Raw genomic sequence first — 10,786 nt, 5'->3', positions numbered from 1 at the left:
GCATCGGTCAATCGGATTAACTAATCCTTACAACCAGGGTTAACCGTTTTCTCTAGGATATGTTTGATCTCCCTATTGGAAATCTCAGCTTGTCCACTTGTCTGTGGATGGTATGGGGTGCTCACCTTATGAGAGATACCATATTTCTTCATTAAGCTCGCGAATGGTCTATTACAAAAGTGTGAGCCCCCATCACTAATGATGGCTCGAGGCATCCCAAACCGCGAAAGGATGTTCTCTTTTAAGAATTTAATGACCGTGCGATGGTCATTATTTTGGCACGGAATTGCTACCACCCATTTAGTGACATAATCTTATGGCGAGCAAAATATACAAATTTCCAAATGATTGGGGGAATGGTCCCATGAAATCGATGCCCCAGCAGTAAAATGCTTCTATGATAAGGATGGGATTCAAAGGCATCATATTTCGACGGGATAATGCTCTCAATTTTTGACAATGCTCACAAGCCTTGCAAAACTCATGAGTGTCCCTGAACATAGTGAGCCAATAAAAGTCATACTGTAAAATCTTGGCCGTGGTCTTTTAGCAGAAAAGTGACCACCACAGGCCTGTGAGTGACAGAAGGAGATGACACTCTGGTGCTCATCGTCTGGCACACATCTCCTCAAGATTTGGTCTGGGCAATATTTAAATAAATATGGATCATCCCCAGAAAAAGTTGCATACCTTGGCAAAGAATTTCTTCTTATCTTGTGCAGTCCAACGCGTCGGTATGGAACCTATGGCAAGATAATTGGCAATATCAGCAAACCAAGGTGAATGGGAGACTCTGAACAGTTGTTCATCAGGGAACATGTCATTGATATGGGTCACCTCAGGGGAATCAGAGGTATTAAGGTGAGACAGATGGTCGGCCACTACATTCTCTACTCCCTTTTTATCTTTAATTTCTAAATCAAATTCTTGGAGTAGAAGGATCCATCGTATCAGGCGGGGCTTAAAATCATTCTTTAAAAGAAGATACTTAAGTGCCGCATGATCTGTGTAGATAATGATCTTGGATCCGATCAAGTAGGACCTAAATTTATCCAAAGCGAACACTACGGTTAGGAGTTCCTTTTCCGTAGTCGAGTAGTTCACTTGGGCAGAATTTAAAGTTCTACTTGCGTAATGAATGATGTAGGGCCTCTTATCTTTTCTCTGGCCTAGAACTGCTCCAAGTGCATAATTAGAAGCGTCTCACATAAGCTTAAAAGGAAGGCTCCAATCGGGTGGCTGCATGATGGGTGCAGTGGTTAACATGCCCTTAAGCTTGGTGAAAGCTTCCTAGCATTGCTCAGTCTACTCGTATGGTGCATCCTTTTGCAGAAGATTACATAAGGGACGAGAGAGGAGACTAAAGTCCTTTATGAATTGTCTATAAAACCCTGCGTGTCCTAAGAAGGATCGCACATCTCTGATGTTCTTGGGTGGAGGTAGGTTAGAGATAAGATCGATTTTTGCCTTATCCACCTCGATTCCTTTGGACGAGATAATATGTCCAAGGACAATTCCCTTATGAACCATGAAATGACACTTCTCCCAATTAAGTACCAAGTTCTTCTCTTCACATCTTTTCAACACACATTTAAGACTCTCTAAGCACTCGCTGAAAGATGAACCAAAAATAGAGAAATCGTCCATGAAGACCTCTAGATATTTCCCCACCATGTCAGAAAAGATACTCATCATACATCGCTGAAAGGTGGCAGGAGCATTACATAATCCGAATGACATCCTTCTGTAGGCAAAGGTGCTGTAGGGACATGTAAATGTAGTCTTTTCCTGGTCCTCAGGGGCGATTTCAATCTGATTGTAGCCCGAATACCCGTCAAGGAAACAGTAATAGGAATGACCAGCTAGCCTTTCCAAGATTTGATCAATGAAGGGCAAAGGAAAGTGGTCCTTCCTCGTGACGGTATTCAGCTTCCTATAGTCAATGCACATTCTCCAACCAGTAGTAACTCTAGTTGGAACGAGTTCATTATTAGCATTGGCTACGATGGTGATCCCAGACTTCTTAGGAACTACCTGAGTTGGACTCACCCATTGACTATCGGATATGGGGTATATGATACCCATATCTAATTGTTTAAGAACCTCGGCCTTAACCACTTTCCTCATGTTCGGATTTATTCTACGTTGTGATTGCTGAGCGGTCTTAGCATTATCCTCAAGATATATGCGGTGAGTACAAATCGAGGGGTTGATTCCCTTGAGGTCCGCTATCGTCCATCCAAGGGCTCTCTTATGCTCAATGAGAGTAGATATGAGCATACTCTCCTGTTCTTTCTCCAGGTGGGCAGAGATCACCACTGGGTATGTCTTATCTTGACCTAAATAGACATATTTTAAATCAGAGGGCAAAGGTTTTAGGTCAAGCTTCGGTGGCTTGAGGTTAGACGGTAGAGGCACTCTATCAGTTTGGGGTAACTCTTCAAATTGTGGCCTCCACTGGTTAAATTTGAGTACCGGTGCAGTATCAAGCAAGGCACATGTCTCCTTAATCATGTCATATCAAAATCATAGGAGTGGGCCAGGCACGTCTCTAGAGGGTCAGAGGATAAGGTCAGAGGTGCCGTATCTTCCACTAAAGAGTCAATCATGTTAATGTCGTGGAAATCATCATCATCCTCTAAGTTTCTACCGTTACTGAAAAAGATGTTTGACTCTAATGTCATATTTCCAAAGGACATAGTCATGACACCATTCCTGTAATTGATAATTGCGTTTGAAGTGGCAAGGAATGGGCGACCAAGAATGACGGAAATCTGAGTGCTCATGTTATTGATGGGTTCTGTGTCCAGGATGATAAAATCTACATGGTAGTAAAATCTATCAACTTGGACCAACACATCCTCAATTATCCCTCTTGGTACACGAATAGAGCGATCAGCAAGTTGTAGCGTGGTTAGGGTGGGTTTTAATTCACCTAAACCTAACTATTTGTATACCGAGTAGGGAATCAAATTGACGCTCGCTCCTAAATCAAGAAGTGCATGATCAATTCGATGGTCTCCAATTATACATGATATGGTTGGGCTACCGGGATCTTTGAATTTCTGTGGCACGTCTTGCTTTAGGATGACACTCACTTTCTCGATCAAGAAGATCTTCTTTTAAATACTCTGTCGTCGTTTAGTCGTGCATAAGTCTTTCAGAAATTTGGCATATAAAGGTATCTATTTTACGACATCAAGTAGAGGAATGTTGACTTTTACTTGTTTCAATACCTCTAGGAATCTTGAGAGTTAGAGAGAGGTTTTGGTACAACCAACCGTTGGGGAAATGGAGCAACTGGCTTTTCTAGAAGCTTCGGTTCTAATTTTTGTGGGGCCTCACTAGATCCATTATTGTTGTCCTCTTCTGGTTCTTAAGGCTTTTCGGGCCTAACAGGAAGGGTTTTATCAATGATCTTCCCACTCCTAAGAGTGGTGATGGATTTAGCATGCCCAATTTGATTTGAAGAGCTGGGATCACTTATCTCGTAATGCGGTTTAGGATTGGGGAACGGTTGTGTAGGAAGCATCCCATTTTCTATAACCGTCATAGTGAATCCATTTTTTGCATAAAGTCTCGCATTGCCTGGGTCAGCTCTTGCATGGAATTTTGAACTGGTTCTTCTTGAGGTTTCCCCTGATTTGGATTTTGATTGAAGAAACTTTGAGGGGTAGCAGTTTGTCCATTTCTCCAACTAAAGTTTGGATGATTTTTCCAACTAGGATTGTACGTATTAGAGGTCTGTCCATTGAAAGGTCTTTGATAATTATTTACGGCATTGGATTGTTCATTCAACACTTCTCGAAAGGCGGGTATCGTAGGACAATTTTCAGTTGTATGAATGTTGCAATCACATATGCCGCAAACACTTTCATTAACCTTATCCTTTTTTCCTTTCATGGCCTCAACCTTTCTTATGAGCGTAATCACTTTATACTTAAGATCATCCTCTTCTTTCAAAAGATACACTCCACCTTTCTCCTTTAATTGAGTCAGCCTAGATGTGGTGTTCGATTTTGGGAAATAATCCCATGATTGTATTTTTTCAGCAAGATTATCGAGGTAATCCCATACCTCGTCGACATTTTTATTAATGAATTCTCCATTACACATTGTCTTGACCATTTGGCGTATGGAAGATGTCAGTCCATCGTAGAAAAAATTTGTAATGCGCCACGTTTCAAAGCTATGTTGTGGGCATGAATTGACCAAATCCTTAAACTTTTCCTAGCATTGGTAAAATATTTCATCCTCCTTTTGGGTGAAGTTCATGATTGCTTTTCTAAGGGTAATCATTTTATGATGTGGAAAAAATTTCTTTATAAATTTCCTTTGCATATCATTCCATGTGCCAATGGATCTAGGACACAGTGAATGTAACCACATCTTAGCCTTCTCTTTTAAGGAAAAAAGAAAGGGTCTCGGCCTGATTGTGTCCTTAGACACATTTTGAAAATATAAAGTGGCTCTGATCTCATCAAACTCTTTCAAATGTAGGTATGGTTCTTCAGATTCAAGCCCATGGAACTTAGGAAGGAGTTGGATAACCCCTGGCTTGATGTCCATATGTCCTGTATTTTCAGAAAAAATTATGCATGAGGGCATACTCACCCCCGCTGGTTGTAAATAATCACGTAAAGTACGAGGCGGGGGTGCTTGATACACCTCATTCTCATCCTGAATGTCCTCTACCCTAGGTTGGGGTAGAAGAGGTTGGTTTTCAGCCATCACTTCAATTAACTCAGGGGATTTAGAGTGGTGTCTAGTCCTGCGATGGATAGTCAACCCCTCAACCAATCCTCCTTCAGTCAGGAGATGTCGAGTGTTGTCACGGGCCCACTTGGGCATGAAACACTCACAACCCTTAATCAAATTTGAAACCTAATCCTAAGAAAGGAAAAGAAAATCTAGAAAGAAAGAGAGGGTTGGAAAGAAGTTACCAAATTAGAAGCCCTAAGTAAAAAAAACCTGCAGAAGAAAACAAAACAAGTCAGTTTCTAAAGAGAATATTTAAAATTAAAAAATCCTTAAAAAGGAAGATAGAAACAAACCAGTTTCTAAAAGAAGAAATTCCTAAAAGAAAGTTGAAATTTCTAAAATAAATTAGGAAAGTCCTAGAAAGTAAGTTACTAAAGAGATCTGAAAAATTGAAAGTAGAGAAAGAACTCACCGAATTAGAAATTTCTATCTTAAAGGCCTACAAAATAGGAAAGTTAGCTTCTAAACAGAAATTCTACAAGTAGAAAATTTCTAAAAATAAATTAGGAAACAAAGTTAGATTCTAAAAGAGTTAAAATTAGAAAGTTGCCAAAAATAAAGATAGAAAGTTAGTTTCTAAAAAGGAAAGTTCCAGAATTAGAAAGTTTCTAAAATAGAAAATCTAAGCCTAAAATTAGAAAGTTTCTAAAAATAAAATAAAAGAAGGATGAATTAGTTTCTAAAATTAGAAAGAATTTCTAAAAAAAGGGAAATAGCTAACCTAGTTTCTAAAAACAAAAGAGGAAAGTTTCTAAAAATAAAGTATTTCCTAAAAATAGGAAAATACTAGAATTAGAAAATTTTTAAAATTCAAACCCTAATTCTAAAAAATAGAAAAAGTAGAGAAATTAGAAAAGGATTACCAATTTAGAAGTTTATGTCAGGATCCTACAAAACAGGAAACAAGTTAGTTCTAAAAATGAAATAAAAATCCAAAACTAAAGTTAGTAAAATCCTAATCTCAAACTAATTCTAAAACTAATTAATTTCAAAGAATCGTAACCGTCAATCCTCGGCAACGGCGCCAAAAACTTGTTCACTCCCCAAGTATAGGGTTGTGATGTAGTAATAAACTCGGTGAGACCAAGGTCGAATCCCAAGGGACTGATACTTGTACGTTACCTGAAAATAGGTAGAAATAGAACTAGCCTAAGATGAAATCTAAATCCAATATAAAGTGATGAATAATGGTGAGAGATTAATCTACAACTTAAGAGAAATCAGAGATAAGAAACTAGGGATTCAGAGGATCCACTTGTAGAGATTAGGGAGATCTTATGCCTACTTCAAAAATCATGAAAATTAAACTGAACTTCCTCTGATATAATTAAAAAGAGATGAAAGGTATATGAATTACAATGGATTCCATCACCAAACCATGCCCAGGAGATAAAGTCAACAACAGAATTAAACTAATTACCAACCAATCAGATGATTATGAAAGTTAGGAAGGGTACCGACATCTAACCATGCCCAGGTGACGATGGCGAACAACAAGGCTTCCTGACGTCATAATCAAAATAAGGAAAAAGAAATACTGAAAGCCATTGCAAACCCATTGTAATTTCAGTCACAACAGACCATTAAAAACTAAAAATATTCTCATAATAAAATTAAATCAAAAACCCCTTCAATCTAAACAAAAGGCACAAGCAGCAAGTTCTCCCATCACGCTACAAGCTTCACCTCTTAGCCCTAGCTAAGATGTTGAGCCCAACATGATGGGACTAGTTCTCATAAAAGACATAAAATCAAAACAAAGGAGAGAGGAAGAAAAAGAACTTTGTGAACTTCTCCACGTCCAGCTCTCTTTACTCCACGTCCTGTCCCTTTTCTTCTTCCTTCATTTCCCTCTTCTCAAGCTCCTTCCTTTTATAATAATAGAAAGGTCAATGGAAGAAGGAGTTCTCTCGCAGCTCGTCCGCAATAGAACCGGACTCCAGAATACGCAGGATTGTGTGTAAATTAACTTGCGCTGATTTTTGGTAAGACCCTTTCTTGACACCGAAGAAGAGATTCGCTCTGTCCATTAGCTTCAGGATGAAGAACCATCCAGACTTGCTCAGTTTTGGGTCCAAACCGTGGTGGCCTATGAGATCTTCATTCTGCCGTCCCTCTTGCATTTAAATGGTTAAAAACATATCTCTGCTGCCTCTTGAAATTTCGTCACCTAGGTTAGGATGATGGGGAGTGTGGGCTTCTTATGGACGGTCCAGATCAGACCGTTGCTGTCCTATGGAGGCCTATAGAGATCAACCGTGAACTCTATTTGCAAACAGAGCTTCCGCGTCTGCGCTGTGATGGATGGTGGCCCACTGATTGATGTCAAGATGAAAATCCATTCCATACATTGGAATATACTCAAAAAAAAACATTTTGGAAGGGATGTTTTTGGAGTGAAATTGGAGTGGCCCACATGATATTTTATTCCGCCGTCCATCCTACGTTTAACGGCTAGGATCTTATAATAGCTTGCATGGTGGTAAAAAGACACCTAGGCGAGGGTCAACCCCAACCTCTCGTCACAATGGATGGTCCAGATCTTCAGAATAGGCGATGAGTGGAGCCCACTACTGAAAAATGGATGGATAGCGTCCGTCCGCTGTTGCTGTGGAAGAAGAAGACGGGTCAGCCTGTCTTTGACCAGGCTGACTGTCCAGTGCACGGCCGGTGCGTGTATACTATGTACACGCACTGTACATGTAGGGTCCACTGTGATGTTCGTGAGACAGAATAGATAATGGAAACCCAGTGATCTTGCATTATGGCTGACTTTCAGGCCGCTTGAGCTTCAGTTTCTCGATTTTCGCGGATCTTTGGCTTGCAAATCTGTCGATCTTGGTCCTCTGGAGTCCGTCCCTTGCCTTGGTGACTTCTGAGCGTTAATTTCATGTTTTTAGCACCCTGTTTCAGTTCAAGCTCGTAAACACACCTTGCAGCATAAACACAATTAAATTGGGTCGATAAACAGTACCATGTTCGTAAATCCAGACAATAACTAGGGTCTAATATGCAATATTTGACCCTCAACAGTATTTTGATTATGGATCTTCATGCCCAGGTATTTTATATATATATATATATATATATATATATATATATATACAGTAAAAAATCTTCCTTGTGATGTGCCGAACTCGGGACTTAGTGTATGGAAGTCGAGTGTCGGATTTGGGGCATCACGAAAGTTGTCCATCCCTGGAGTTGGGGTGTGACAAGGAGGATTTTTAACATGAATTTGATTTGTAATAAGCATAACCATAAGCATAATCCACGAACAATAACCAAGTCACCATCACAAAATTTTAGTATGATCAAAAGCTTTAAGGTACAATGCGCATAAAGGGAAATACAATATTGATAATCAAAAGCTCCAGAAGCTCTACGGCATGCTCTTGCTTAGCTACGGTCTAGCATCACCTACACGCATCAATCATGCATAAGCTGATAAAAAGCTTAGAGGGTGGTGAAAGTCTGTACGCAATATAAGCGTGCTCGAAATGCAATATCAGAGTAATGAGAAATATGCTGGCGAATCCATGAATACTATTAACTGTACCAAGGTTATGTGATGCAAGGCATGAATGCTATCGGCCATATCAAGGCCATGCGATGCAAGGTGTGAATGATGTCGGCCATACCAAGGCCATGTGATGCGAGATACAACTCAAGCATACCAGTCCTTATCTGAATCCACATATCAATCCTGATCATCACTAGAGCACCAAATATCAGTACAGTTCTCACTCTAGATAATCATCAGGGTTTAGTACACTCCAAATGGCACTGCCCCTTTCCCATGCACGTAGTCCAAGTGAGTATAAGAAACCTCACTATTCACCTGACCAATAGCTTACCAATACCTATCCGGCATGCCGATGGCGAACCTAATTACTAGTTGGTCATACTCAGCCTAGCAATTGCCCCCTACCCTGGGGCGGGTAAGGCCACACCCCCTTCCAACTGACCACGACACAGTGGGAGACACGACTTCCTAGTATTTGGCCCTTGTGCACTCATGTATCCATTTGGTTTCGACGTTGGAGTCATCCTCTCGTACCATTGGGTTTAGGAATTTTCACTCAAGGACATCTATGGCGCCCCGATGCTAGTAACATTATTTTTGGTATCCAATCCAGCTCTCCATGATGTGCCCGTGGAGGCCATAGCCCTGATGTCGTTAAGGTGTATAGTAATCACAGTATACAACGCAAGATGCATAAGTCATATAATCCCGTCATGCATTAATCTTGCGCATACCATGCGCTCATGAGGGACAATACCGCCTATCAAGGAAACAACTTGCTAGAAGGCATACGCAATGGTGAACCTCATCTCATCATAAGCATGCAGATGATGCGTATGGGTATGTATCATGATGCTATGCTGTCACATATTCATAATCGGTATCGATAATCGGCATCGACAATTGGCCTATATGCAAGGTGAGGTCCATAGATGAACAATTGTTTTAAACCATAATATAAGGATCGGCCCTTGACCATGGATATATCAAATCCTGTAGCACGGAGCAATCCATCTACGGTGAGGATGGATAATGCAACATCAATGGGGCCCAATGATTTGGGTTAACCCACTTAGAGAATGATGAGAATGGGCCTAACGAGGCCTAAGAGAAAGTCACAATGTGGACATTTAACCATCAATGCCCATCAATATGGACATTTAATTAACATTGCTCCCAAGGAGTAGCCCACATAGAGCGTAACATATAATGGGCCCATGGCCTCACATAAGGGCCCAATACACATCCCGTTGGTCCTCACACACAAAGGCCTCATACACATCATGATGGGCCTCACTCATGGGCCACATATATACCATATCGGGCCTCACTCATGGGCCACAAATACATCACATTGGGCCTTAACGGATGGGCTGCAAGTACATTATATTGGGCCTCACGGATGGGCCACAAATACATCACATTGGGCCGCATCAATGGGCCGCACCATCTACACAATTCATCTATTTTAAAAATCATTTTAGAGCATTTTCGAAAAAAATGAATCATATTGACAGATCATCTGGACCATACCACAAATAGCAGTGGCGATAATGATTTTCACTGTTAACAATTCACTAGGGGCCAGGGCCCACCATAGCATTTATTTCCACCAATCTGTTCATAAGGTCACAAAGACCTAAATTAGGAAGGAAACAAATTTCATATTGATCAGAACTTCTGTGACCCAAACGGATTCTAATGGCAAAGGTTAATCCCTCACTGATTATACAGTGTGGTCCACCTGATAGACAGTCATTCCAGCAGCTATATTGCTACTGGATGAACAGTTAATATAACACATATACCATGTGGTTCCACTATCCTAACTGTCTGAACGGTGTGGATGCACACATAAATCACGGTGGGCTCCATTCAATTGGATGGACGATGTGGATTCCATCCACACATCAGGTAGGTCCCGTCTAGATGGATGGATGGTGTGAATGAAATCCACACACAAGTGGGTCCCACGGAACTTGGTGATGTCACAACATCATCTATATAGCTGGTGTGGGTACTCCAGCCAATCCATCCAATAGGTGGGTCCCACATGGGGCCCACCACATAATATATATATATTATATTATTATATTATATTATTTAATTGTTATTATTATTATTATTATATTTTTTTGAGAACTCAGCATCTAGCATCCACGTAGATGGAAGGCTAGATGAAATACATACGTTAAAGTGGCCCACCGTCCAAGCAATGGATGGTGTGGATATACAATACATGCCTCAAGGTGTGTCCCATCCCACACATGCAACACGTGTGGGGTGGGCCCCACATGAACTGAAATGGATAAATAGTGTATATAAACACATACATTACAGTAGGGTCCACACCACCATCCAGTAGGTGGACGGAGTGGATATAGAATACACGCATCACATGTGGGCGGTTGGTATAACCCATACCTCATGATCCCCCACAGAACTTGCTGACATCAAACAGCAGCCATGCTACTGGCTGTATGGACGGTTCAGATAAAA

General features: G+C 40.7%; 1 non-coding gene across 1 annotated transcript; it reads left to right on the top strand.

Moving 5' to 3' along the window:
* The first annotated feature begins 4,186 nt into the window (after positions 1-4,186).
* On the top strand, positions 4,187-4,293 carry LOC131244813 (small nucleolar RNA R71). The gene has a single exon (XR_009170586.1). It is a non-coding gene; the product is annotated as a small nucleolar RNA R71 (small nucleolar RNA).
* Positions 4,294-10,786: the final 6,493 nt, after the last annotated feature.

Source organism: Magnolia sinica, chromosome 4, assembly GCF_029962835.1.
Source record: "Magnolia sinica isolate HGM2019 chromosome 4, MsV1, whole genome shotgun sequence".
Classification (NCBI taxonomy): domain Eukaryota; kingdom Viridiplantae; phylum Streptophyta; class Magnoliopsida; order Magnoliales; family Magnoliaceae; genus Magnolia; species Magnolia sinica.
This window is presented reverse-complemented; position numbering and strand designations above follow the sequence as displayed.